Raw genomic sequence first — 27,560 nt, 5'->3', positions numbered from 1 at the left:
ACCTAGCATTTTTCAGCTGCTATTTAATGCCCCTGAACCTGTTTTTTCCCCTCTTTCTTCTTTTTTGTCTCATTCCACATATATTCATGTATGCAGACTTCTCAGATTTTAAGTCTCTCCTGAAAGAAAAAATATCTTACATTCCATTATAAAAAGAAAAGGAAATGTGAAGGCCTGGCATGACTCCTTTCTCACCTTTTGTTAACACAGGTTTCCTGCTTTCTTCTCCCTGAGACAAAACCTCTCATCTTCTACCAATCTCCCAGTGTCAACCCATTAGCTTTTACTGCAGTCTCATTACTGTCCTCTGACCCTACCTACTAATGTATAATGGTCATTTTCAAAGCTGCTCTTAGTTTCCCACCAGAAACCATCTTCTCCAATCACTCCTTCCTTGTGGTTTGCAGGATCCCACTCCTAGCAATGCACACTCCTTCCAGAACAGCAAGACTACTTACTAATGGTTGTAAGAAATCCTACCCTCCACCCACTGCAAGTTCCTTCTGTCATGCTACTTCTGCATTCTGCTTTCAGCACCACCAGCCCATTCCTATGAACTCCTGGAATGAGAACTGCCCAGGCACATTGTGCTGGCCAACCACCTCAAATGCTCAACTGGAAGCAACTTCTTGGTGCTTTACACAGACCATCCACCTCCTACTCTGCCCAAGGGACCCAACACAGCCTCAAAGCTTCAACGAGGGAATGGGCACTTCATGGAGCAAGGCTTCTGCTCCTTTGGGTTCCATTTCCCACACAAGGAAACAAGACCGACTTCCCAGCTCGCTCAGGTATGTGCAGGTATTTTAAGACTCCCTTCTCACTAGGATTAACATGTAAAAAATACACTTAAATATTCACACTTATAACACTGGTAGAGCAATAGTGGTCTGCCTAAAGATACAAAGCAAGGCAAGATTCATATGGACTCTTTCCATATGTTTGCTCCTATAAAGTAAAAGCAAGACCTAGCACATTCTTACTCTGTGTTTAATTTCTCAGCAATTCTTTCTGCAAGCTGTCTTTGTCGTGTCAGTCCTAAAAATGTCCATTAAGGATGTTTTTACTAAGAAGGGATTCTTACTAAATTAATGCTTCTGCACCAGAGCAGACACTGATTCCTTTCTATTCTCACCCTTTCCTTTAATGCTATTTTGGTTTTATTTTGCAAGCCATCAAATCCACAGCACCTCTTAACCTGCACTCACATACAGTTTTGTCTTTCAGCTCTGCAGCTGAAGTGTTACTCTCACTCTACTGCAGCAACATTACTTCTGAGCGTTCCCAGCAAGGTTACTGGCACCATGCAGCTCTTTCTGACACCAACAAAACTCCTCTCATACTGTGCCTGTAAACAGGAGGAGAATGGTGGAAATAAAAGTGAAGACCTGCAGCTGAAGTTTGAGCGGGCTGGAGAGAGGATTTCCCCCATGCTCCCAATGGTGATTAGTGGGGCAATTAGCCCAGCTGCATCAAGGCAGGACAAAACCACCACAAGCAATCCTTGCCTGACAACAGATGATCAGAGGATGTTTCACAACATAAACTTCAAATGTATGATATTATTTTCTTCCAGCATTAACTTATGGATAAAGCCATAGCTGGATCCATTACACCAAATTATTGCTGCAAAGCTAGTAATGTACATAAAGATACTGAAACACTTTTCCTCCTCTCTGAAATACCAAGCCCCTTATTTATTAGAACAAGCTGTATTTGGAAGTTGAGGTTCTGATTTGTTTACAAACTGACCAACTCTACTGGTGAAAGAAAAATAGGTTTTCATCAGTATTTGCCCTACTTTACAATGACATTATGAACAGAAACCTTGCCTTTTATATTCTTGTATTTCATCATGCTCATGAAACAGTCAATTCAGCCCCCAAACCTGAGAAAAGGATCAAAACCAACTACAGTTTTATTTTTTTAAACTTTGTATCTCACTTATTCACTTTTGACTTCTGCAAAGCTTAATTCAGCCAACCTCCACCCTAACCCCTGGGAGCATCTTGTACTTTCCAGCCATCTGGACTGTATTTACATTACTAAGAAGAAAGTCAAACTTGCTCATGAACGAAGAAAATCTCCTCACTATCTTTCTGTCTTGTCTCCATAGTTATCTTTTAGAGATCTTATTTTTTCAAAAAAAAATTACTCTTCTCTCTAGGGACTTCACTCCATCTCCCTCATGAGCTCTACTGATGTCATACAACTTCTTTGCTTATAATTTCCTAGTGCTGCCTTTAAAAAGAAAATGAAAATAGAAATTCCTATTTTTCCCCTCAGTTTTCACCCTCTCTTCACAAAAGCTCTTACAAACAGCATGAAAGTTGACGAATGATGGATTAGGATAGAAGCAATTGTACCAATGTGTTTATTTAGACAGTAAAAGTGACAGCTTTGCAAATAAAACAAACTATTGCCAAACTAAGATCAGAGACAAATTTTAAGAGGAACACAGACAAACATTTACTTTTGAACTTGTATCCATTTTAATGGTATTCCTCCCTCTGGCAGTGACTGCTGCATCTTGGCTCCTCCAGGACAGAGGAGCACGCAATTTTTCAAAATTGCATTTTCATCAAACTATCTGTGCTGTGACCCCTCTCCCAACACTGCTGATCCAGTGTGCTGAGGAAACTTGAAGAAAAAGCACAAACTGCAGGAGACAATAAACTACTTCAAACTGGTTTTACTTTCAACCACATGTCCTTAAACCCCACCTATTTTTTATTTTATCTGAGCTGCAGTATAAGTCTGCCTTTTAGTATTTTATAACCCTATTTTTCAGGGCACACTGTCTCTTTCGATCAAAGGTAGTCTCTAACTACAGCTTATCATTAAAAGCTATTTTGCAGATTTACTCTGCTCCAGTTGACATGCACCAGAAATCTGCATCAAGTTTAAATGAAAGCCAGATTGGTGTCTTAGTTACACAGAAAATTAATGAAAGCAATGAGTGATGCTTGACATTCAGCTTTTTAACTAGGAATTGACGAGCCCCAATGCTTTTTGATGCCTGACCCAAACATCTGACTAATTTCAAATATTAATTCAGTTTAATGAACAAATTTAATACCTTTATAAGGGAAAAATGCCAATGTAACATAAATTAGAAAATACTTACTAGGAAGAAAAATACCTTTCTAGAGGGGTGCTTGCTTAAAGAGAACTACCTACTGTTGTTTATTTTCAAGTTGAACCTCTGAATTTAATTCAACAAAGTGACCCTTCAGTGGCATAATGACTTTTAATGATCATGTCAAGTATCTTCTTGTCTCTTCAGCAGCTCTTCTGGAATACCAAGGACTGGAAGTTCAATTACAGATGTATGGTAGGCTGCATACCACAGCCACAGTAAGTTCATTAGAGCAGGAAATACACAGCAGAGAGGTAACAATGAATTAAAAATGTAATGAATATGCCCACATGAATAAATAACTACTGAAATAACTCACCCAAACACTAGCACATTCTGCTTGCTTTCTTTTAAAGATGCCAGTTTCTAGAATGATTCAACATTGGCCCTTCCCAGTTTTTTCTTTCTCATCTCCAAAACTCAAAAGATCAGCAGAGCAAATAAACATGGTTTGTCATTAAAAGCAGCTGAATTGTTGTGAAGATGCAACAAATCTCTGCTTTAGGGAAGCACTGCCAAATTACTTATAAGAAACAAAACTCCACGAGATCTGTTATCATTTGAGCAATACCTTTACTAAAAAGGACTTCTCCCCCTCCATTTCAAGCTGTTCAAATTTTCCCCCAAATTTGCAAAATTTTTTTCCTTTTGAAGACATGGACAATAAACATTCAGGCAACCCTGAACTTTCTTTTCTTGAGACACAAGCTGAACATTTTATGGAAACTACTAAAAATAAGTTTTACTTCCAGCAGTGACAACTCCTCACAGAGCATCCAAGTTGAAAAAATATCAGTAGGAGAATATTTGCTGCAAAGAAGAGAAGAATCTGCCAAGAAGTGAGGAATAATATATTTGCACGTAGTCTGCCTCAATTTGATTTTACATGTTTCTAACAGAGAGAACAAAAATGACTTGATGCTCAGTCTACAGCTATGGTATGAAATTAGTTTCTAAGGAAACAGGGCAGAATCCAAGGGACAAAATTTCTGTGTTTGTGCTGCTTCTGTAGCAAACACAGCATCGGCTGCAGAAGGCACACGAAGCAAAACTCCAAAATGATTAAGGGATTGGACCTTTGGCATCCTGAACCTGCAATTTAACTGGCAGCCTCACTGGTGAGGCACTCATCTCTGAGGGAGAGCACAGAGGTGTAAGCAGGATGCACACCAGCTCACAGTCACTGCCAGCCTACTCCTCTCAACTGCAGTGCAGAAAGAGACACTAAAAATAACACAGCTGGCACTGAATATAGTCTGCTCCTCCAGGCGTGCACAGGCGCTGCTGTGACTTTTAGAAAATCTGACTGCCCACATCTCGTGGTTCCTCTTTCAGGGGAAAAACAAATCTTCAACTAGTGAGGCAGAAAACTTTTCTGTCCAAGAACTCAAAGTGGGTCAGATAAAAGGTGCTGATTTTCAAGAGAGGTTTGCACACGATGAATGCCAAGCAGGTTTCCCTGCTGTGATGAGCATCCCTCCAACCTGACGGCACGGGGCTGCTCTGGATGTTCTCCCCAGCTGGTGCTGCACCCTACGTGCAGGGATTGCACTCAGGATGCAGACAGGCAAGAAGGGCAGCTACACCAGGGAGCTCCAGATGATGAGATCCTCCAGGCCAAAATAATCAGAATTCCTTGGAGAATTTAAAACTTCTGAGGTACGTGGTGCACTCTGAAATGAAACATTCCTCCTATCAACCAGCCACATAACTCACTGCTTAGCAACAGAGGTTGCACACATGTACCTGTCTGCAAGAGGGAAAACAACTCTTGTTATCCATCATTCTCACAACATAATTTTTCTCTGAGTAAACACAGGGTTTGTTGTTTGTTTTTATTAATTATCTTAAATTCACACTTCAATATAAATCCAGGTGCCCTCTACATTCAGTGAAAACTAGATTGTGAATTGAAAATAGAATGTTTCTAAAGCAGTTCCAATACAGGTCTTTGAGTAAGGCTAATTTCAACTTGGGAGGGAACTCTCCTTGGTTTGCTGTGTCAGTTTGGGCAATGACAATTCTTTTTGCACAGCTTTCCTTTTCAGAAGGAAAATATCAATGCATCTCAAAACCTCCGTGTTAAGATCTACTTCTAAAACTGTTTGCCTGATGGTGAGAAGTGACACCCAGCTCTGAAATCCCAAATACATTACCACAGGCTGGGGTATTATTTCCACTGTGCTATTCCAGTGCAGAACACACATCAATACTCATCTCTGTCTATAAATCAATGGAACCTATTTTGGGCACAAAAGCTTCAAAATAAATCCTTCTGACCAACCTCTCAAATTAATTATGCAAATGCTGTATCAAAGCGCTCAGATAATTTTTACTTCAAATTTTTAAAATCTGCACAGATACTCTGAAAGGAAAAGAAACGAAATGCCTAATTATACACACTGAATAATCCAGATAATGGCCTGTCACATGCATCATTCTGAATGCAAATCAGAACAATGGTTTTAGCAGTAAACACAATGTAGAAACATCAAGTAACTTTGAGCTTGTCTTTGGCAAGAACACGCTTTCTTAAGATTACCTTCTGTATTCAGTGGGATTTATTTATATATAAAATTTAATGAAGCATTTTTTCCCTGTTGGATCTCAAAGCCTTTCCTTACCAAACATACTCTACGGGTTATTCCAAAAGAGATGAATTGCATTTCTCCAAACAGAAGGATGCTGCCTCTTACTGCCCTGTTAGAAACACTAAAAGCAAAAAAAAACTTGTTCAGTGCTTTACTTTCATTCAAGCAAAGTGTGATTGGTTTTGTATCCAAAATATCCACAAAGTGTGGCTGTAGGCAAAAGCTCCTGGGCTGAGGAGCACATACCAGCTTAGGAGAGAGGAAGAAAGCCAAACCAGAGCAAGAAGCTAACCTCCTAATGCCTGCTGTGGAAATGAGTCCTAGCATGCACTCCAGGCACGTTTAGGAGGTAGGATTTTCTTCATTTCAGCCTACCTCTCCCTAACACAGCAAGCCAACCATGCAGAAATCAAGTGACCTACCAAAGGAAGGGCTAAAACTGAATAGATGAGAATGCTCAGGTTGGACATGCCAGAGAGGCAGTGGAAACCACTGCTGTCTCCTTTGCCTGCTACTAAAAAACTCCTTGTACCACTGCCCATGCTATTAAGGAAAATTTCAGCAAGTGTAAAACCTTATTCCACGACAATGTTAGTAAGGGGAGATTAGGCTTTTAATGAGACAGTTCCACAGCTTAAGAAATTGAGGCTGGAAATCAAAAATTAGGAATTTCAGTGGTGACTATGGCTAAGAGTGACTGGAAGTTTTAAGTGGAACAGGAAAGTCTGTATGGTGCAGCAGTCTTCACTTGCCACCCAGCTTTGCTTTCTAACACCTTTTGCCACCTATAGATAAAACACAAGATGCTAAATTTCATGTTGCAGTTTTATTAGTTTTAAGGTATGAAGAAAATCTGTGAAAGTAAATGCACAACTTTAAAGTCACCTCTCAGTAGCTGCATTTCTAACAAGGATCCTCAGCTTAGGCTAAAGGCATTTATTGCACACACCTGGATCCCTTCAACAAAAATTACTTTAAAGGAGGGAAGATGTGTTGATCAAACAGAACACTCCATTACATGGTGATGCAAGACTGCAAGAGATACATATTGAAGGCCAGCAGAATTAATCCACACCCAGGTCTAAAATAAAACAGTACTACAGAATTGTAAGATTTCCTGAGTATGTGCACCTCAGCCAACTCACACATGTGCTTACCTATCTCTGCAACTCACTTTTTTCCACTGCTGAAACTGCCAAACTCAAGAAAAAAACCAGCCACTTTCATGTGCTACTTCTACAAGGCAGTCACACTGAGAACTTGTACATCAAATTCAGTTAGGAAAGTGAACAAAACTAGGACAGATACCTTCAGCTTGAATTTGTTGAATGTTTAAATGATTCAAGTCAAATTGTGAGGTTGTAGCTAAGCTTTTCTTTTTACTTTTTTATCGTAATATCTGCCTATCCAGACCAGGTTTCAAAATGTAAACAGGGACTTGTTACCTACTTAAACAGAACTCCTATCCAGTGTAACATTTATTAAGACACTACTTAAAACACTGTCTGTATTTTCCCCTTTCTGTCTTCCTGACATGAACTCATCCTTCACTTGTAACAAACTCTTGTTACTTGGTCCATTTCTGCTGCCAAAATGCACAAGTTTGTGTGTTTGTAACTTGACAATTAACTTAGGAATAACTACTTGACAAATACCTTAGGAATTGCAAGTTGCAATTATGAAAACATCTCATGAGCTTTCTCCTAAGTTTGCTAAGGCTTGCTAGCAAATGACAGTCATGCATGCAAGTTTCCTGTTTTAATATTCCTCCTCCTCCTTTTTTAAGCAAGATAATTCTCATCCTTAGAAACAGGAAGTCATTAAGTTAAAAATGTTTATACTAAATGAAAACACACATATTGCCGTGACTTCTACTCAGTGAGTATTGGGTGGTCTCAATCTGAATCCACTTTCTGACCAGCAAGTGCTTCCCTTGGAGAAATTACCAAAGCATGGCCTCAGAGACCAAGGATTGGAAAGGTATAAACTATCAGCTACTATAATTACAGTACAGGATTTAAAAATTTTTTAGAAGACTTTAATATACCCCAACAAAACTCCCAAACATCTGTTTTCAGTAAGTATTTAAATAAATGTTTTTCCCCAGCTGTATCAGAAATTGGCTGGTGCTGTGTGTTTCCTGGGATGAGGTCAGCAGTGTGTGTTGGTGCAGAGCCTTTGCTGCAGTAATCACCATGTTTATTTGTGGCAGAGTGTGGTTCAGGGGGGAAATCCACAGCCCACTGGCATGCTCCACTGTGACCTTCAGAACCTGTCTGCACCACCTGTGATCAGTGCCTCCTACATGCCAGCTCTGGTCATACTCTTCTTATTCATAAACTCCTCATGTTTCCTCTTGAATTTGATAAACATTAAAAAAAAAAAAAACTTCATTTTACTACTGTGATAATAATACATTGATGGATAGCCCACAAAGACTTCCCATGCACAGAACATCTGACTACAACTCTCCCCACAGTAAGAAAAATCTGTCACTTGCTATTTGAGTTTTTTGTCAAACTTATTAGCACATCTCAGGAAAAACCAAACTTCAGTCCATCAGCACACATTTTCAATTGCTTTTTCAACAATACCTGTCCTTATTACAGGAAAATGGACTTCCTCCCAACCTCAATATTTTAATTATTAAATAATTGGAAGAAGTGAAGAATGCTTCTCAGAAGGGAGCTGCACAGCAGTTCCTCAGTGATCATGAGCACTTTCGGGAAACTTGAATGCTCTTCCAGCACGCCCACTTGCTTCCTGTGAACAACCAGCATGCAGAATTATTTGGAGAGGTCTTCCAAAGTGCTGAGAACATGATTTCTGTGCATTTTGATGCTCTATGAATCACCAAGAACAGAATATGAAGCCAAGAAACAGTAAAACATGCACATGCACATACAACAAAATAAGAGCTGCTAAGACTAAAAATACCAAAATATATCCCGAAAATAGCAGGAAAAGGCCAACAGGAAGCTACACACTATGCCACTTCCACCTGAGACTCTTTACTTTTGTTTGGACCCACAGATCAATATGAATGTCAGGAATTAATAAAGCTAAGCAGGAGAGATCAGCTCTCCAGAGACCAGCCACATCTGCTCAGCAATGCCAAGCTGCCAGCTGGACAGAGTCCCAAAAGCCTTTAAAGGGTCATCAGGCACAGCAAAAGCTTGTACTCGAGTAAAAACCTTTTAGCTTAGCAACTAAAAAGGTAATAGATATTCTGTTAATTACATTAAGTAATTAGGTCATGTTTAGCTCTGTTAATTAGGGTGGCTTATTTTAAAAGGTCTAATAGCCACAATATTTAAATTTCTGGTTTGTTTGGGTAATGCAAGAAAAATCTATCCTAAACCACTCTCATTTTTTTTTGACTGACTCAAAATAAGAAGTTATGCTGTTAACAGAAAAGTTAATCAGTTGCAATGAAGTGTGGAATAAATTATTACTTGTTGAGTACTGCATATTCTAAGCAGCTTTAGTGTATGAATAATCAGTTAAGAAATGCAAAACGAAAGACATCCTGGATCTCAGTCGAGATCATCAAGCACACAAGGATACTTCATCTGGGTACAAACTGTCAAAATGCTCCTTCCTCGTGCACATTTGATAGGAGCCTGTTCAGGGAAGAAATAAACCCTGCAGCAGATGACATTTGCCTCCCTCCCCAGCATGTCCCTCACTGACACACAAAGTCTGGCAGGGTAGAAAAGCTCCCATTGAGCTTTTGATACATGAAGCTATTTCTGAAATAATTGCTGGCCTACGTGGAAAGTGCTCCTTCCAAATATCTCAGATTCAGGAGTACAGTACCATCCACTCTCAGTTAAACACAGCTTCATCTCCAGCTTCTTCTACAGCTGCAGGTGGCTCAACTTTCATGTGACAAAGACAGAGCTGACACCCTTCAATACCTGGGCAGGCACGTGCTGAGGAGATCTGTTTGGGATTACAACAGGTGAAACCCCACTGTGTAGCTCCCCCTGCTCCCAGGGGCAGCCCAACACTATTTCATAGAGGATATCACACCTCTGATGTCTGCAAGGTATTTCCAATTCTTATCTTTTGGCTCGTTGGCAAACAGAACTCAAGAGGTGAGTCCAGGCTGGACCACTACCAGCCCCATAGAGAGCTTGTTTTGTAAGCAAAGAAGCCACTTCTATGAGCACAGTAAAGATCAGCCTGCTGAAATTAGTCTGAACAATTCATGTTCAGCACAGCAACTGCAGGGCTGGCCATTTTAATAAAAGCAAATCACTGCTCTCAGATTTTACCCAGAGCAGTGGCCACTACCAGTTCTTTGTGTCAGTGAAGGTTTGTCACTGCACAGTAATGCTCCTTCTGACCCCATGCAAAGCATCAGCAGCACTTCCAGCATCACAGTCCCACTACAGGATGTGGGACACTCCCCATGAAGGCACCTGGAATTATTAGCCCCCATTCAATTAGCAAATTCAGCTACTAATTTTATATGCCTTTAAGCAGGGCTTATAAACCACACAACACAGTGCCCCAAACCAGCCATCTGGAAATGCAGATGTCATCTGCTCACCTTGGTAATCTGCTGCAAGGTTTTTCAGATGAAGATGTATTTCATCTTGTGGTGCTATTTAAATAAACAAAGTATTATAAACAATCATTTTATCTGGCTGGGGTTATGTCATATGGTTTGCTTTCTCTATGAAAGAAAACACGTACATAAAGTGCAACCAGATGTTGTTGGCAGAGAATCCATTTAATATGGACTCATTTCTAAAAACATGATTACAGATGTGGCCTACATCCTGAACCCAGTGTTTAAGGAAAAATTCTCTCTATGTGAATTTCACCCATTTTCTGTGTTTTTCTTTAAGTCTCCTAACTCACAAAGAAAATGCATGCATTTGATACAGCTTGAAAAGTTGCAGGGCCTCCCCTTTCACAAATCCACCAAAAAGGAATTCAAGTACACCCTTAGAAAAAAACAGAGTATGTACTGGGGAAACCCTGCTCTGCAGCAGCTCACTGCATTACCAGCTGTGAGAAGGCAACAATGCAGGTTACAACCAAGCCTAGACTGAGCTTCCTTGCTACAAACAATACCTAGCTAGCACTGCACCTGACTTGTAATTTGATTTTCAGAGTGCAAAAATAGTTACTACAACTCTGCTTGCAGAACTGTGGAAACTGTAGATACTCCAAGCAATTATTTGCAGTGTTTTAAGTAAAGAAAATTAAAAGTCAGCTGATACATACCAAAGTTTTTGATTAATAATATCATCCTTGAAATCGCTTACAAATTTAGAGAGCTCTCAGTAAGGCAATTAAAATATAAAATAAAGATTTAATTGGTATACTATAGGATTGCTTAGGATATAGAAGGTTGTTTAATTCTCATAAAACCCTGAGGAACCAAGAAAAATAACAGAAACAACAGAAAAGTTTTAAATTCAAAATCAGTAAAGTCTGAATAAGAACTCAACTCCACAGTTTCATGCTTGTTGGTTTATAAAATCCTATCTAGAGCTTCAAGAAAATTAGAATAAAGCTCAAACTCTTTTCAAAACAGGAGAGAAACAGCACAGAAAGACTGACTGCATCATTCCACATCTGAACCCAAGAGATTTTCACCATATTTGATATCCAAGTATTAAATTAATTAAGAGCAGTCCTCTTAACAAACACTCTCCTGAATTAGATCAGACAAATTCTTATTCATATGAACAGAGAATCCAATGCTTAAGAAAAATTGTCTCTTTTTATAATCATTACTCTCACTCCACATCCATGAGCATATGAAGTTAAACTAGTAAACCCCCCACATGTTCAGTGGTTACTGAGACTGTTCCCTTAGCAATGTATTTATTGAAAGAACAAAAATACTTGAAAAGCTGGGTTAGTTAACTACCAGTGACACCACTGAGAACCAACAGTTGAAAAGAAAGCAACCCCTTTCCCCAAATTATCTTTTGATTAGACCTTTAAAAAGTAAAACTAATTCTTTCAGAGGACTTAGGAACATCTACATTTATTGGTAAAGCTCACATATTTGATTAATCTAGATTATCTTTTCCAAGCAAGGTATTAAAAAGGTCATATGAAATTATGAAAAAGCCAAAAAATAAAAATCAAAACAGGGGAAAGTCCTACTTCCACCTAATAAATTCTGTGTCAGATGATGTGAATGGAGGTGAAATTTTAAAATCCTCTCATGACCAGCCAATTTCTAACCAACAGGTACACTGCTACTTGCTTCTGGAGGCAGGAAGGTGGGACAACTGGAATTTTACACAACTATTTAACACGTCCCAAGTGACCTTTAACAAGAGCTTTAAACATCTGTTTTGAGAATCATTTTCAACAGGATTAAATAGACATGCATGGTTGTAGAAACACCGTTTTTAGTGGGGGAATCAGGTGGTTCATTTAAAGTGTGGTTACACCTTGTTCAGAGAGGAAGCTCTGGGGAGGATGGATAAACAAACTCTCTGAGCCCAGAGGTGAGCAAAGCACTTGTTCTGCTCCACGAGGAAAGGTTCTTTCAGTGAGAGAGGCTGCTGAACTGCCAGGCTCTGAAGCTCAGCTGTGCTCTCCCCCAAGTGTTTCCAGCTACTTTGGTGGCTCTGCCCACACCACATGCAGTCTATCTGCAGAGCAGTCAGAAATTACCTCCCAACTTCAACTGCTACAGCCTCACTTAAAAAGAGAGCCCTGATGTGTAGGTGCACTCACCTACTCTTTGTAACAGAAGCCTTGCTAGCAAAGCCTTTTCTTTAAACATAAAAGAAACCCCAGTTTGAGAAGCCTACCTATGGATGGGGGTAGGAGAAACAAATGAGGATGTGTGTGTATTTTTTATTTTCTTCAGAGACAAGACAAATAAACAGAACTGCTTGAGAACCCAAAACCTTACAGGTGGTTTCTGGACACATTAATGAATCAATGGCAAAACTCTCACTCGTCTACTAGCTGCCAACTCCTTCACATGAAGGGTTTAACTGCTGCCAAGATGGGTGAACATGAACAGCTGTCACATCACTATGGGATAAAATATCTTAAAAGGAGAAAAATGACATACTGCAGCACTTACACAGCTTGTGTTAAAAAGTTTGGGGGGGGAAAAAAAAAACCCTCACAGCCCACCAATTCTTCTCAGAGATTAAGCCAAAATGCAGACAGAATATTTAAATATAACAGCAATCTGAATAACGAGCTGAGAATTAACAGAGTGTAATTATCTGGGTGTTATCTGCACAGAGCTGAGAGGACCCACAGATCCAGGCCCCTTGTACCAAGTATCTGTGTGCAGGAATAACAACCCCAGTGTGCTGTTCACTGCTCTGCTGGGGCACCTTAATTAGCCAGCCAAGCCCGACTGGAGTTTGCCTTGTTTTAAGGCTTCCAGCATCCTTAGAGTGTTCTCCAAACAGCAATTCAAAGCAGGAATGTGATTAAGGGGAAAGCCTTGGCTGGCCACAAATAGTGCTGTGAATACATCCTGCCTTTCTGCTCCCTTAAGGGCTGAGCCAAAGAAAGAGCTGTGGCTCAAGAGAACATCCTGGGTCTGCCTGTGGGTCTGAACCCAGTGCAAATTCCTCCTCATAAGATGCTACAAGGAAGTTTTTGCATCTCACAGTGATGACAATACTCCTTTCTGCTTTTACAGCCACGACTCCTCAATGCTGATCTGTCAAATACACCAAAGAGAGCACTCTCATTAGAGACCTGCACAATTGCACACTTCTGGTCATTTGTGCTAGTTCTGTTTACCACAAAGAACAAACAACTACAAGATCAGATTATCTTCCAGTAAATAACATCACTCAGACCTCTCAGGAAACTTAATTTCACACAACTGCAAGGTAAATAAATAATTTGAAGAAATCAGCTGCAACCTTTTATGTTTTCCACACCGAGTTACACAACCTTGCAACCTCAAAACCCACAGGTTCCTGTAGATGAGTAGGACTTTGTAAAGCATCTGTACTCGTGTCACCTCTGGTCAGAAGTAGACATTGCAAAAAATTTCTGGACAGACAAATCCTATTTTAACAAATGCTTCAATAACTTAGGCACTTCAGGGCAGACTTTTTTTCTTTCTTACGTAATGCCCATTGCTGGAATCCAGAGAAATATTTCTAAAATTTTATCCTTGGGGCAATATGTAGTTTTACTCCTCCTGTCAGCTTGCCTTCTTTCTTTCATCAAGCAGAATCCTCCTTTACCACATATTGCATAAAAAGACTAAAAACACTGTGTCCAATGAATTTGACCACAATGCACAAGGCTGATGCACTGCAAGTGCTAATCTCAAATCACATTTTGCTCCATGATGAATCTAGTTTTCATCTTCCAAAGTGCTACTTGTTAGGTCACTGCAAGGGCTTTCATTTTTACCATTGTTACTTCTAAGCCACTAAAGAAAAGATGCAGGAACAGAACTTAAAGTTATGCAATTGAACCCTAATAAGAGAAAGAGCATTAGGAAAGCTCCTCCTAGATTTCTGTGAATAAAGGACTGGATAAGGTAGATTGAAGAGCACATGCAGAAAAAGACGGGAAGAGGAAAGAGTTTTGTGTACTGGGTATCAACCACTGCATCCAATTTCACCAATGAGCAAAGATACAGAAGTTTTTGAGAAAAAGAGTAGGGAAAAACACCCCAAAGCATTCTTAAATAATTAAAGGGACATTTAAACAACAGCAACAGTTTCAACTTCAGCTTTTTGTACTATCTCTTAGCTTGTAAATGTCAAAACTAATGCTACGTTTTTTCTCCTCCACTCTCTCCTTGAGAGGTATCTGCAGAAAACTGCAGTAGTGCACACTCTCTACCCTGAAAGACCAATGTTCTGGTACAGCAGAGGCAGTGAAAAACAGATTCAGCATCATTCCCCTTCTGGCAATGCTCAACATGAGAAAGAGAGAGAGCTACCAGCATACCCTCACGCTGTATTTCTGGCTGGCAGTCATTTATTTACAGAATCTCACAGCAATTTTGCTTGCATCCTGAAGTGCATTCTGATTATTTTATCCCTATTTTAGCACATTACAGTTAATAACGTTTTATAAGTGTAGTAAAACACAAAATATACCAATAACAGCTGAGGGAGTTGTAGCAAGTGAGAGGCTACAGAAATGAAGGTCAGGTACTCACTCTGCCAGAAAACAGCACTGCTTCTCACTCAGCAGGAACTCAATGCTTGGAATCAGTGTTTCAGAAACCCCAGGCACAGTCAGGTCTGTTACACTGGTTTTAGTGATAGTCCTTTCAGTGAATCTGGATGTCTCCTGTTGGATTTACTGCTCTAATGGTATTTGAATCAAGGCAACTTCCTGAGTAAGCCAGAAGTCAGATGCACAAAGATAGGATATAATGATTAAAAGTATTGCCCAAATCATCTGCTATTGGTCTCTCAGTTCCTTCAGGCACTCAAACTGCCTCGATTTTAAACTCTGCTTAAAGTAAAATGAATGAAAGCCAATAAAAAAGTTTGATGGAAAATCCAACATCAGCCAAATCTGGCATTGTTTCTTTCAGTTATAGGGAATCATTGTGTCCAGTCCTTGAATCCTCTTTATTATACCCTCACTTCCCCTGACTGAAGAAACCTCTGTAACAGAAAACCCTCAGGAGCCATAATTCAACAAAGACAGCATCCAAACTTGATACAACAACTTTATGAATGAAGCCAGTAATCTGGGTATGGTTAGAGCTGAAAAAAACCATAATTTCCAATGGACAAAATGAAAAACTACATTTGATAATAAATCTTCTTTTTATGAGTAGGCTTAAAACTCTTCCTCTTGGTACAAGAATGTAATACTGTCTTCCTTGCCAAGAAAAAAAAAAAGGACAGAAAACCCACACGTGACAAGAACTGTAAAACACAGAATAAACATCAGATACACTAAGCATTTTCAAAAAGTTCTCATGAAAAGTTCTCCCAGAGTTTTTAAGAACATCAAAGCTTTAAACGAGTCTTCAGAAAGGCAGCAGAAGTCAGAGACACACCAGGGCTGGGGCAAAATGAGACAATTGCACAGGAATTACTAGAAAGCCCCTCCACACACCATACTGTTACAAGAAAGCAACATGTGTGCAAGCATGGCAGTCACACAGATCTCGGGCTGGAAAATACCCACACCACCTTCTTACTACCAACAGCTGAGAACCCAAAACTAACAGAGCTTAAATGAGGGTGGTGCTTGCACCCAAACCCAGGCACTGCTGTTTTCACAATGTGAACAAGAGCAAAACTGCTGCTACTCCTGTTTGTGCATTCAAAAGATGCCCACTACAACAAGGTCTCTCTGAAGCCATTTGAATGCTCACTTTTAAATTTCGGGGGCTCTGTTTTGGTTTATCTAACACTGAAATGCTACCAACAGAAACCAAGTTCACACTGGGGCAATACTGCAACAGGCAAAGTAATTTTCAGAAGCTCTTTCTGTTGCAGTCAGTATCAGGTCGTCCAACACGCTGACACAGCTAGAGCAGTTATTTTTAAACACAGCCATAGTCTGTTCAACTAAAGCATCTTTACTCTGACTGAGCCAGTATTACTTTGATAAGACTCCTTAAGTCTCTACACTGAAGCCTACATATCATATGAAACAGAGCAAATGCAAACTTTGGAAGACAATCCTTCTCTGCAGCTAGAAGAAGAGAAAAAAGGAGAAGAGAGGTGCAGGAGAAAGCTGGGAGGACCTGGCACTGGGGACAATAAAGTGCTATCTGCAGGACAGCTGTTCACACTGAGAGCTTCTATCACCCACCACCTGCACAGAAAAGCACTGGAACGATTTCAGTCAACTCCAACAGCAAAGAGCTTTCTGCTGTTAGGAGCTCAGCATTACACCCCTAAAACAATCCTTCTGCCAGATTTTCTTACACATTCTTTAACTGATGAGAACCTGGATGGAAGGAGAAGAGAAGCAATGCCATTGTGAAAGGCACATAAGAGGCTGCAAGCTAGAATTAGCATTTTGGGTGGCTCACTGAGATATGCAAAGCAACTTATTTGTATACATTTTCTTCAATGGAATTCTGAATTCTTAATATATAAAGTTATCTTGTAAACATATGCAGAACTTCATTACTAGAACCAAGAGCAGCCCCACCCTTCCCTCTCACCAAAGAAAGAATTTGTTCTACGCATATAGACAGTGTGGCCTACTTGATGTAATAAAGTTCTCCTATGGCACTATTTAGCCTCCACTTCTTACATATAACTTATGAAATAAAGAAAAAGCAAGAGAAGCAATGGTATACACTACTCAGCAGTGCAAACCTTTGAATTTTACTACAGAAAATTTAGTTGTGCATCTTGTGCTATGCGTGGACACTGCAGGCTCTGGAGGCAAGGGAAGGCTGCTATGGAAAGGAACACCAAGTGCCCAAGACCAGCACACCACACAGGATTGTCACCCACTGGCAGCCACACAGAGCTGAGATATGCCTAGCATGCCGAGACTATTTTAATTAAAATATTTTTGAAATTATGTCGTTTTGCCAAAACACTGCATGTATCCCAGAATCTGCCTTTAAACATGACAGCTCCCCCTCAGATTCTGAGAGCACTTGGGAGGGGGTAAGGGGCAACCTCGCAATCTGGGGGCTGCTACATTATATCTCAAAGCCCAGAGAAATTATTTGATCATTCTTGCTCTCCCACCTCGCAGTTCCCTTGCAGAGGACCCGGCTCAGGGACACCTCCCAGTGCTGCAGGCGCTGGCTGCAGAGCATCACCTCACCAGGATTAAGGGGCTGGAACCTACCTGGAGCCTGGCACTGACAGTGCCCCACATTCTTACCCCCCCTTTTCCCACTTCTCCCCATTGCCTTCCACACCTTGTACACACCCAGTGCTCACTCAACCCTCTCTTAATTCAACTTCTTGCAGAGAGTTAGCGCAGTCAGAGGGGGGAGAGGAGCTTTTCTGCTGCAATTCACAGCGAATTGCACAAGTTCAGCAAGCAGCAGGGCTTACACAAGAGAGGATGAGGCAGGACCACAGGGCCAGGAGGGAAGAGCAGGGTATCCCCCCTGAGCTTGGTTGTAATGTACAACCCAAATATTTCAATCGGATGGAAATCTGTCCTAGAGAGGAGTGCCTGCACTAAAGAGGTGATTATATTTATTGGAACAGTGACATGCAGACTTCTTATTCGACAGGGCTCTTAAATAGGATTACAGGGCTTTAATTTGGCTCTTTAAATTGGTTCTGGAGAGAGAGAGAGAGAGAAACACAAAAAAGTTTAGAGAGAGGGCGGAATAACCTTGAAGGGAGTACACTACATTATGCCATGTCACCCATAATAGCTTCCCTAGCACAAATATATGCTCGTGCACATTCTCCAAGTTAACCAATAAACAAAAGACCCATAAAAAAGATAATTACTTACACTATGTATTTGCACACTGCAACCAGTAATTTTGTAGCTTTAGTTCTATCTTTCAAGTATCACTTATATTGACAAGGAACAGAGGCAGCAGTATATATTACAAAATGAGTAAACAAATGACCTTTATCTGACTTTATTAAAGTAATAAAGGACAGACTTTTTTTTTTTTTTTTACTTACTTCAAAGAGAGTTTTATAGCTAGCTACCAGCAGGGTGTGGACTGAAGCAAAAAACTTTGAAACGGGTCCCTGTGAAATCTGAAACCAAAATACAGCAGAGGTCACCTCTCTGTGAAGAACCGCCTTGTCTGTATGTATACTATAAGCAAAGCTCTGTTAGCTCAGCCTCAGTAATAATGTAATTCAACTTAGCCCCTGGGAATAGCAACAACATCAGGTTTCTACTACAAAGATAAATTTACTGCCCACAATATCTGTTACTATATATTTGCAGCATGTTTGATAGTAGCCAGACACTAGTGTTACATGCTATACCTCAAGCTATTTTCTCTTGTTAAAGGCTAGCCCAGACTATAAATAAACTTTTATTCTTACTCTCACCATTAGCCAATTCTTTTTAATCAACATTGCACATACATTAGTTTTATGCAATATACTAGCTAATATTAATAGGAAAGGAAGCGATACATGTGAGAGTTTTTTGTTTTAATTTTTAAATATTTTTCCCATAAAGGGGAGAATTCCAACCCTTTTCAACAAGGAAACTGATCATTTTTCCAGGGGAGAGATAGAATCTCCTAAGACAAGTATTGGGACAATAAGACCAATATACTTCAGTCTGTCTCATGGGTTCCTGTGAAACAGTTCACAGCTCGGTGACCAGTGCCATACAGCACTCAAGGTCCTTGGAAAGGGACCATGCACACATTGCTCTGCTGATACACATGGCCTAGGCTGTCTGCTCCTGCAGCTCTAGAAAAGGAGCAGGCAGATGAAGCTGCTGGCACTGGAAGAGCCTGGGCTCCTGCTGGCCGAGCAGAGTGCTCCTACCTCCTGTCCCCATTCCCCCCTTTCACCCAAGGTCTCTTCTGTGTACCAAATCTCTCCTCAGATGGAAATCTCCACACCTAAGCAAAGATTTCCCAAAACACTGGACTGAAGTGTTGACCACCCTTGCTGGATGACACCTCCCTGGTACAGAAGAAATAACCACATTTAACAGCCTCCATCGGCCACTGTGGGTCCATTGCTTGAGAGACAGTGCCTTGATCCAGGCCATTGGAGACTTTCAGGCTTAAGACACTTTGAAGAACACAGGATCCCACCAGGCAATACATTAAGTGCTACTTGATTTGGTTAGAAGCATTGACATGCAATGAAACACTCATGTTAGGAATGGCAAGGAAAAGAACACTTTCTGCTGACCAGACAGCAAAAGTTTCCATTTTGAATGGTGTGGTGCTTGAAAAGAACTAAGCAATCTTTGAAATCCAGCCATTAACCAGGAGCTGTCTTAGGACATGTTAAAACGAGGGCACAGATCTTAAAAAACATCGAAGTTTAAGCAAACACACACAAAGAGCATAAGATATATGCAACAACCCTTTAAAGAGGAAGCAGTATTTCAGTTTCTCCCCAAGTTCTTGGCTCACAGGAAAACATCTGATGTAAAAAGGGAACCAACCCAATCTGCCCCCCTGCCACCTCAGGGCAAATTATCCAGGCACCTATTAAAAAACCCTCCTGATGCTTTACAGCTTGAATGTTTTATATAGTTAAACTGAGTTGTCTTGAGTTCACATACTTTATGTCATTTGATACGTTTTAACTAGGAAGCTACCTGGATTCATTTCAAGATTTTCTTTTTTTTTTTCTTTTTTTTAAACTAACCTGTTTTGGAGCACAGACTCTCTCAGGCTAGCACTACACAGATGTATTCAATCTCTCTGCATGCTGCAGAAGTATTTAAACAAAGTTTGAAACAGAGTAAAAAAATGGAGGGGGGAACCTGACTGCCAGACCACTTGGTTTGGTTTCTGCTTTTGTGTTGGGTTCATTTATTTATTTTAAAACACCATAAATTTCAATGTATTTGCAAATTCTTCTGATTTTTTTTCCTGCTCCATACCAGACCCATAATTTTGATCAGGTTGATAAGGACCAAAACAAACACCCAAAGATGACTTTGCTGGTTACAGACATACTTGGCTTTACAAAACATTGCACTAGCCATTATTAAAACATGCGTCACAAGTCCTTTTTTCTTCTTGAGATGCTCAGAATTAAATCTCTGCCATAAAAATATTTATGAAAATTTGACTGAGAGATCTACTTTGGACAGTTTGTCTTAGAAGATGGAGTTTTTTGTTCCAAATCATGCACGCACAGAGGCATCTGCCAAGCTCTCCAACTGTGTCACTCCAGTCCTTAAGCCATTTAACACAGAACATGCACGTGTCCTTTGAATGCCAAGTCAGCTACGTGTCAAAGACAAACAGCTCTGCACAGCCAACCCATTCCAATCAGCACATCAGTAAGAAATCTCATTTGTATTCAGTATTATGCCCACTGATGGGAACGGGGAAAAAAAATTAACACATACCCACAAATGCTTTTACAACCTCAGTAACTTTAGGAATAAGAAAGTTACACAAACTTTGGCCTGAAAATACACAGTTGGCCCTAGTGGGGCACAGCTTCTCTTTAGTGGGTGAGTTAAAGACCATGAACATCTTTGCCTTCTGCCCTTATGGCTGGGTCCAAGAACATTTGAGTTACCAGAAGCATTTTGCCTTTGCCTATATATTTAGACATATTTAGGCATTTAAAGACAGTTGCAATTGAAAGCCAGAAATTGCACAAATTAACTGTGAACACTACAAAGACAATTATCCTTTAACCAGGTATTTAGTGAAAAGCTTCATCTGCAATCAAGATCTGAAACAGGATGATGGGCTTGTTGTGGGTACTATCACAATTTAAACACAGTAACAGAAATACCTATTGAACTAGGTGTTCATTTATTATTGCAGTAATGCTGTATCAGGAAAGCTACATAGGCTAATGTAGCATAGGCATGCCAGGTATTATTTTCACATACAAGTTCTTACATCCTAAATCTCAGCACCTTCAAAGAACTGTAGTCAATACAGCTGAAAATAATCATTTGAGAACACTTAATCTGACCTTCCACAGGGCACACCTTCAAATACTGTATAAAGTCTCTATGTTCCCAGAAAAAAAAAATTAGGTTAGGTTTTGGTGGTTTAGGATACACAGCAAATATGGTATGTTGCCTGGTGTGTAGCAATAATTTAAATAATATTGAAAGGCAGCTTGCTTAAATTGTGTTTTACTTCTGTTTTAGCATTGATCAGGAGCCTGGAGAAATTGTTATACAATTCATTAGCACTCCTAAAAAATGGTTGTGTATCTGAGTCAGGAAAAAACAGAGGTACTTGTGAGGTCAGTACTTTCAAGTTATTGTATTCAGTTCTAGACAGAGCTGGATGCACTGCCTAGTATTGTCCACTGTTTCCGTCCCAAAATTCTATTTTCAATTTCACCTAATTTTTCATATTAGGCTGAAGGTTGCCTCTGCTAAGTGTCTGCTAGATCTGAAGCATCTGAGCCAAAACACTTCTCTCTTTCTGACATCAGGGCTCCTAAGTGTACTTTCCAATGCTGTAATTTAATTTTTAAATTGAGGATATTTTCTTTGGAAAGCACTACCCAGCTTTCAAATACTTGACTTTGTGGCCTTAGTGATGCTCTTTATAAATACAGAGGTTTTTTGTATATACATCCATAAAGACTAAAACATCATATGGATTGTTAAGACAGTACTGGGATACTGGATTATATGAAATGACTTACATTAATACCAGCAATCTCTTTGAACCCAGCCAATTTATAATTTACATAGCTCTAGAAACTATTTATTTGAATCACACAGACAACTTCAGTACCAAACTGCTCCCACAGCATTCTGCCAAGACTTCCAGAGCTGTCCAAAAAAACCCCAAAAGACAACTGGTCTACATTTGTAGGGGGAAATATAATATATACTTACAATTATATTTTTCCTTCCTTGTTTTGACTGTATTGAGCTTTACCCATCAAGTAAGCTTTCCTATTTTGCACTCTATTTACCATCAGAACACATGCAGGTGTCCTTCCAGGGCTGACATTTACTGTGCATTTGCAAACAGAATGTGCAGCTCCACCTGGCCTCTAACCTAGGCTGTGTTTAGTGTAATAGCAATGGATGATATGCAGAGGGATACTTGTTTTCTACAAGAAAAAAAAGTCAAATAAATGCAAAACAATGAAAGTCCCATATCACTTAACACTTGAATATATGCATTAAAAAAAAAAAGTTTGAGATCAGTTATTACAGGTATAATTGAAGACAACAAGCAGAGATTTTCAAAGCCATTCAATGAATCCTCTTTGGGCAACAGAGCAGAGCTCAGCCCTTGGCTGAAGTGCTGCAGGAACACCAGGTACCCGCTCAGGGCAGCACAGCAACAATGGGAACAGCAGCAAACTGCTGTCAACTCCGTGCTGCTCAGGGCTGCCACGTACTTCAGCCGCAGAAGTAACTTCAGGGGATTCCAACTGCACAGGGGAGAAGGGATTTACCAGCTGTTAGCTGCTGTGGGTCAAGAAAACACAACGTGAAATGCTACAAAGCAAGCCCCAGCTCTCACACCAGCCTGTGATTTAAGGATCCTCACCTCAGCCTGCTGACTCACATGAAACTGCCTCCTGCTTTGATGTCACTTGGATTTCAACAAGCTAGACAATACAAGGGAAGAAAAGAGTTTCTTCCCAGCCAAGACCACAACAGTTTAACAGATGAGAACAATGAATGAAGCTATTAGAATATTTCCCTAATTAGCACTTTGTAACAGCTGATTGCATCCTTGTCGAGCGGAATTGACATTACTACCATAAGACACAAACGATGTTTAATATGCTCCCAGAGTCCTAAATAAACAGATACCTACATCACATTCACCAGACTGTAAAGATCCAGGGGGCAATACAACACCTGGAGCCATCACCCTCCCACTGAGGTCTGATGCTCTCAAGCTTTTTCCCGCTATCCAACTTCTCAATGAATCTGTAGAAAATGTCAAGTTTTTAGTAGTCAGCATTTTCCAGTTTACTCTGCACTCTTGAACTGCCATCCCTCTGCCACCAGCCCAGATTAAGAGCGTGCCATAACTGAACATACTTTCTTATCTAACCAATTAAAATTTGTTTCTCTTAATTAATAAATCTGGATCATAAATTATCTGCAAAAAAGCCATGTACTTGCTAGGATATCTTTAAATGAAATACCTCACAATCCCATTTGTGATGATGTACAATGACATGTGTTATCTTGAATACAGAAAAGAAACAAAAGTGTTTTCCCACATGTCAAGTGACTCAGAGTTAGTATAGAAGCAGAGTAGACTCTGTGGGCAAACAGAACTAATATTAACACACAATAAGTTACTACTTGTTCCCCAAGGGTCAAGTAGGTTCTATTCATCTTCATCTGCCAAAAAACACTACACAAAAGACAACTAACCCCTAAGAATCCTACCAGAAGCAACACCACCATGTCTCATATGGCAACAGGCATTTCAAAACATAGCTTGAAGAAAAGCCTGTGATGTAAGGGGAAGCAATGCCATAAAAAATATAGATTGCATTCTTCTAAGTCAATACCAAAACAATGACCAACTCAGTTTTTGAAGCAGCAGCACTATGAAAATGCAAAATTGATTTACAAGGGAAATAATAGCCAGAGGTTACTATGGCTGCTAAAGTTACAGGACATTTTTAAAGGAAACTAGAATTCATATCCAGTTTAAAAAGCGCTAGCAAAAAGGCAATTTTATGCACCATCTCAAAGTGAAGCAAGTTATTCCCCTAAATTAAAATTGTTTTTTTTAAGCATTATCATTCCAGCACCATCCACAGCACAGCAATGACAGCACTGCAGTTTTAACTGGCAATGATGATTTTAACAAGGGAAAAACCAGCAGCCTTTTGCCTTCTTTCAGTTCAGTTCTTGATCCGTAAAACATTCCCCTACAAAAGGAAACAAACTAATGCCGGCCTTTCTTAAAACAGCTTTCATTTCTCACCTCTTACACGTTAATTTCTCACGATTTTCACTCTTACATGTTAATTTCTCATAATTTTCACAGCAAATAGAGTCTTATGCCAGGTCATTTGGCCTCTAACAAGTGGAGCTGAACAAAAGCAGGCGGCCCCTGTGTGCAATGTCACCTCTAACATCACATGCAACAGGGACCGTTCCAGCACAGCTACACCGAGCCCAGCTGGGCTCAGCCAGCCCTGTCCACCAGCTCATTTCATAACCAGCAAAGGGTCACTACTGGGCATGCAGTACACCTTGCTGGCCAAGGCAATGAAACTGCCCCATTCCCCCAGATCGCTCCAGTCCAACCACCCTGCAAGCACTGCAAAGCCTGGGGGGGGCAGAGGCACCCCCTGGACCTTCTCTTTGGGTTAGATGATTGTGGGGCACATGGCAGCTTGAATGCACCACCCTAAAATCACCTTTCCCTTAAATAATGTCAGCTGCCTCAATCCTCAGGCAAGAGTCAAGGATAATGACTGATTTAACCAAGAGACCATTAAATCCCCAGATATCCTAAAGCATAGCAGCACTCCATCTATTGGTCAGGAATTAAGGACGTGCTTAATCATCATCATCATCATCGTGCACTAACCTCTATCATTAAACACTCAACCCCTAAGCAGCCCACCCCTTCCTGCCTGGGACGTCACATTCTTCCAGCAAAAATTAAACTCATGTAATAATATTTTCTGAGAAATAATGCATTTAATACTAAAAGCATTAACATGACAACATCTAAAGTTAAAACTGGTATACTCTACTAGTTACACAATTATCATTTTGATTCATTGAGAAATACACACACTTCTTACTCAAATCAGCATTGAGGAGCTTGTCTGATAACAGCCTAAGAGCTCAGGCTGTCCCCTGGGCTGACACTTTCTTTCCCCGCAAGGACTGGATGCCACCAAGGAGGTTTGTACAGTTTGTTCACACACAGCTTCCAGCCAGCAAGGCCGCTGAAGTGACCGGGTGTGTAGCCCTGGTCCAAGGCAAACCCTGGCAGGGAGGCAAAAGGGAGTCTCCCTCAGCAGAACTGCTGTCAAAGCAGACATGCAGAACCTGCCCCGTCTTGCACCACTCCCCCCAAAAGCCACCACCATCCCCTCCCAGCAGATCACACACAGCCATGCTTCTGCCACACCTGTGCTTCACTCCAGTCATCAGCAACTGGACCAGAAGGTAAGCGAGACAGCTGCCCCAGGCACACCAAAGCACTCTTTGAAAGGCTGAGGTTACATTTGTCAGCTTCATTCCTCTGGTACCAAAGCTCATTTAAGCAGCAACTTCTCCCACACAATTCAGCAATTCCATACATTCATGCTTTTATAACCCTTGGCCATTCATTTTTTGGCCCAGATATTCATTGCCATTGATTTTATCTGTTTGTTTTTTTAAACTTAACTCCTCCACATAGTGGAACTACGCAGATGAGGCACATGCCTACACATTTTCCCTCCACTTGGTATCACATCACTACCCTCCAGACACGAGTCCAGGACATGTGAATGAAAACCAGCAGATCCAGGCTCAACCTGCCTGTAACATAACGATGCTGAGACAGAAGAAGAGGCAACCCATCTCCACGACCGCGGTGTTGCTTTTGAGGCATGCTCTACCCTCCTTACAGAGTCACTCCGAGGCTTCCCTGCCAAAATCCCATCGTTCAGCCATGCAGACACTGAAGTCTGCAGTGAACACTGACTGATAACTCCGCTCTGAATTCCTAAATAAGCTTTTTAATGCGAGATGAAAACTGACCAACACAGAGGAACCAACTCCCAAAAGGCCCATCGTAAATCCTCATTTCTGGAGCCTAAAGTTCAAGGCAGCAATCTTGAATTTCCTCCTCCCTAAGACAAGCACAGGATGGAGATAATTCCGAACTGCGAGCAGAGCAGGGGGCTGGGTGGCCACGGCGAGCCCGCAGCAGCGAGCGGCGCTGGGCTGATGCTGGTCACGCCGGTGGGTCCGCGCTGCCGTGACCGGAATGCCTGAGCCTGCACCGGGAAGCGCAATCCCGGGCTCCCCGCACCGCGATCCACGGCCAAGGAGGAGCTGCGCGCCACTATAAAAACCCCAAATAATGTGGATTTTAAGAAGTTTTCCGAGAGGCGTAGGGAGCCCGGAGCCCTGCGGTGGAGCAAGGGCAGTCCGTAGTCACAGCAATCGCTCCCAAGGTTCTATTTGATTAGCGGAGTTTCGGAGCGGAGGCGCATTATTTAAAGCCCCGTCCTCCTCCTCAGCCCGGCGCCGAGGCAGAACGGCAGCACTGCAGCATCTCCCCCGGCGGAGAGCTGGCGTAGAGCCGCGGGCAAGTTCCCCTCGGCCCCGCGGTGCCCCCGCACCGCCCCATCCCGCCGCCGGCCGCGGCCCCGCGCTCCCCCCGCAGCCCCGGGGCGGCCGCGGCAACGCGGGGAGCGCTCGGGGCCTCCGGCCGCCGCCGCCCCCCTTCTCCGACCGCGGCTCCGGGGCGGCCCCGGCCCCGCGCTCGGCGGGAAGGGAGATCCCCGCTGCCCCGCCGTCCCCGTGCCGGTGCCCGCAGCCCGGGCAGCGTTACCTCAGCGGGCCCGCGCCTTTGTGCTGCAGTCCATCCCCGCGCCCGGCGGCGGGAGCGCCAGCACCACCGGGAGCGGGCGGGGAAAGGGGCGGCGCACTATGTGGCAGGAAGGGACACCTGGGCTCCTCCTCCCGCGTCTGCCCACCCGCTGTGGATCACTATCTGGCAGCGCGCGGGGGCTCGCCCGCCGCCCTTCCCCGGCCGCCCCTCGGCCAAGTTGGAATTACGGCCGCCTTCCCTCGCCCTTCCACGGCTTCCAACTTGGCCGAGGGGCGGCGGCACCGCCAGCGTTCTCCGCCCCGGCTGCCCTCCATTGTTGTCGCCCGCCCCGCGCCCCGGCTGTACCTGCAGTGCGGGGCTGGAGCATCGATCCCCGAGGGGCTGTGCCGCTGGAGAGCGGCTCCGCGGGGCCAGCGCACCGCTGGGGCGGCGGGGGCACGCGGAGAGGTGGATGCGGGAAAAGCGAGTAAAGAACCCACGCCCCCTAAACAAACAACAACAACAAAACCCTGGGTTGGAAGTGAAATTGTGAGAAATTTAAACAGTTGTTGGGGCTGAAAGGCGGCAGACGGCTTCTCCAGATGGCTCGTGCTGCTCAGGAGAAAGCTCTTTTGCCGAGAGCAACCCTGGCTAAAAAAAGCTGCACAAAATGCTAAAGTCATACTGGCAAACACTGTCCTTTCTTTCGCTCTCTTTTTTTTCCTCCCTGTTTTTTGTTTTCTTGGCTTTCTGTAGTTGTTCCGCTTTGCGG

The 27,560-nt window shown here is 41.9% G+C and overlaps 1 protein-coding gene across 2 annotated transcripts in view; it reads right to left on the bottom strand.

Moving 5' to 3' along the window:
* The window catches only part of ADD3 (adducin 3), a 90,642-nt gene extending 63,687 nt beyond the window's left edge, over positions 1–26,955 (bottom strand). Inside the window, exon 1 of one of the 2 annotated variants that reach the window (XM_059851943.1) lies at positions 26,810–26,955. The gene's annotated coding sequence lies outside the window, so the exon portion shown is untranslated. The remainder of the gene's footprint in view (positions 1–26,809) is intronic. The other variant, XM_059851945.1, reaches the window with a different exon arrangement.
* Positions 26,956–27,560: the final 605 nt, after the last annotated feature.

This window comes from Haemorhous mexicanus, chromosome 7 (assembly GCF_027477595.1).
Source record: "Haemorhous mexicanus isolate bHaeMex1 chromosome 7, bHaeMex1.pri, whole genome shotgun sequence".
Classification (NCBI taxonomy): domain Eukaryota; kingdom Metazoa; phylum Chordata; class Aves; order Passeriformes; family Fringillidae; genus Haemorhous; species Haemorhous mexicanus.
Note: the sequence above shows the minus strand (reverse complement) of the source record. Positions and strands in the feature narration are given on the sequence as shown.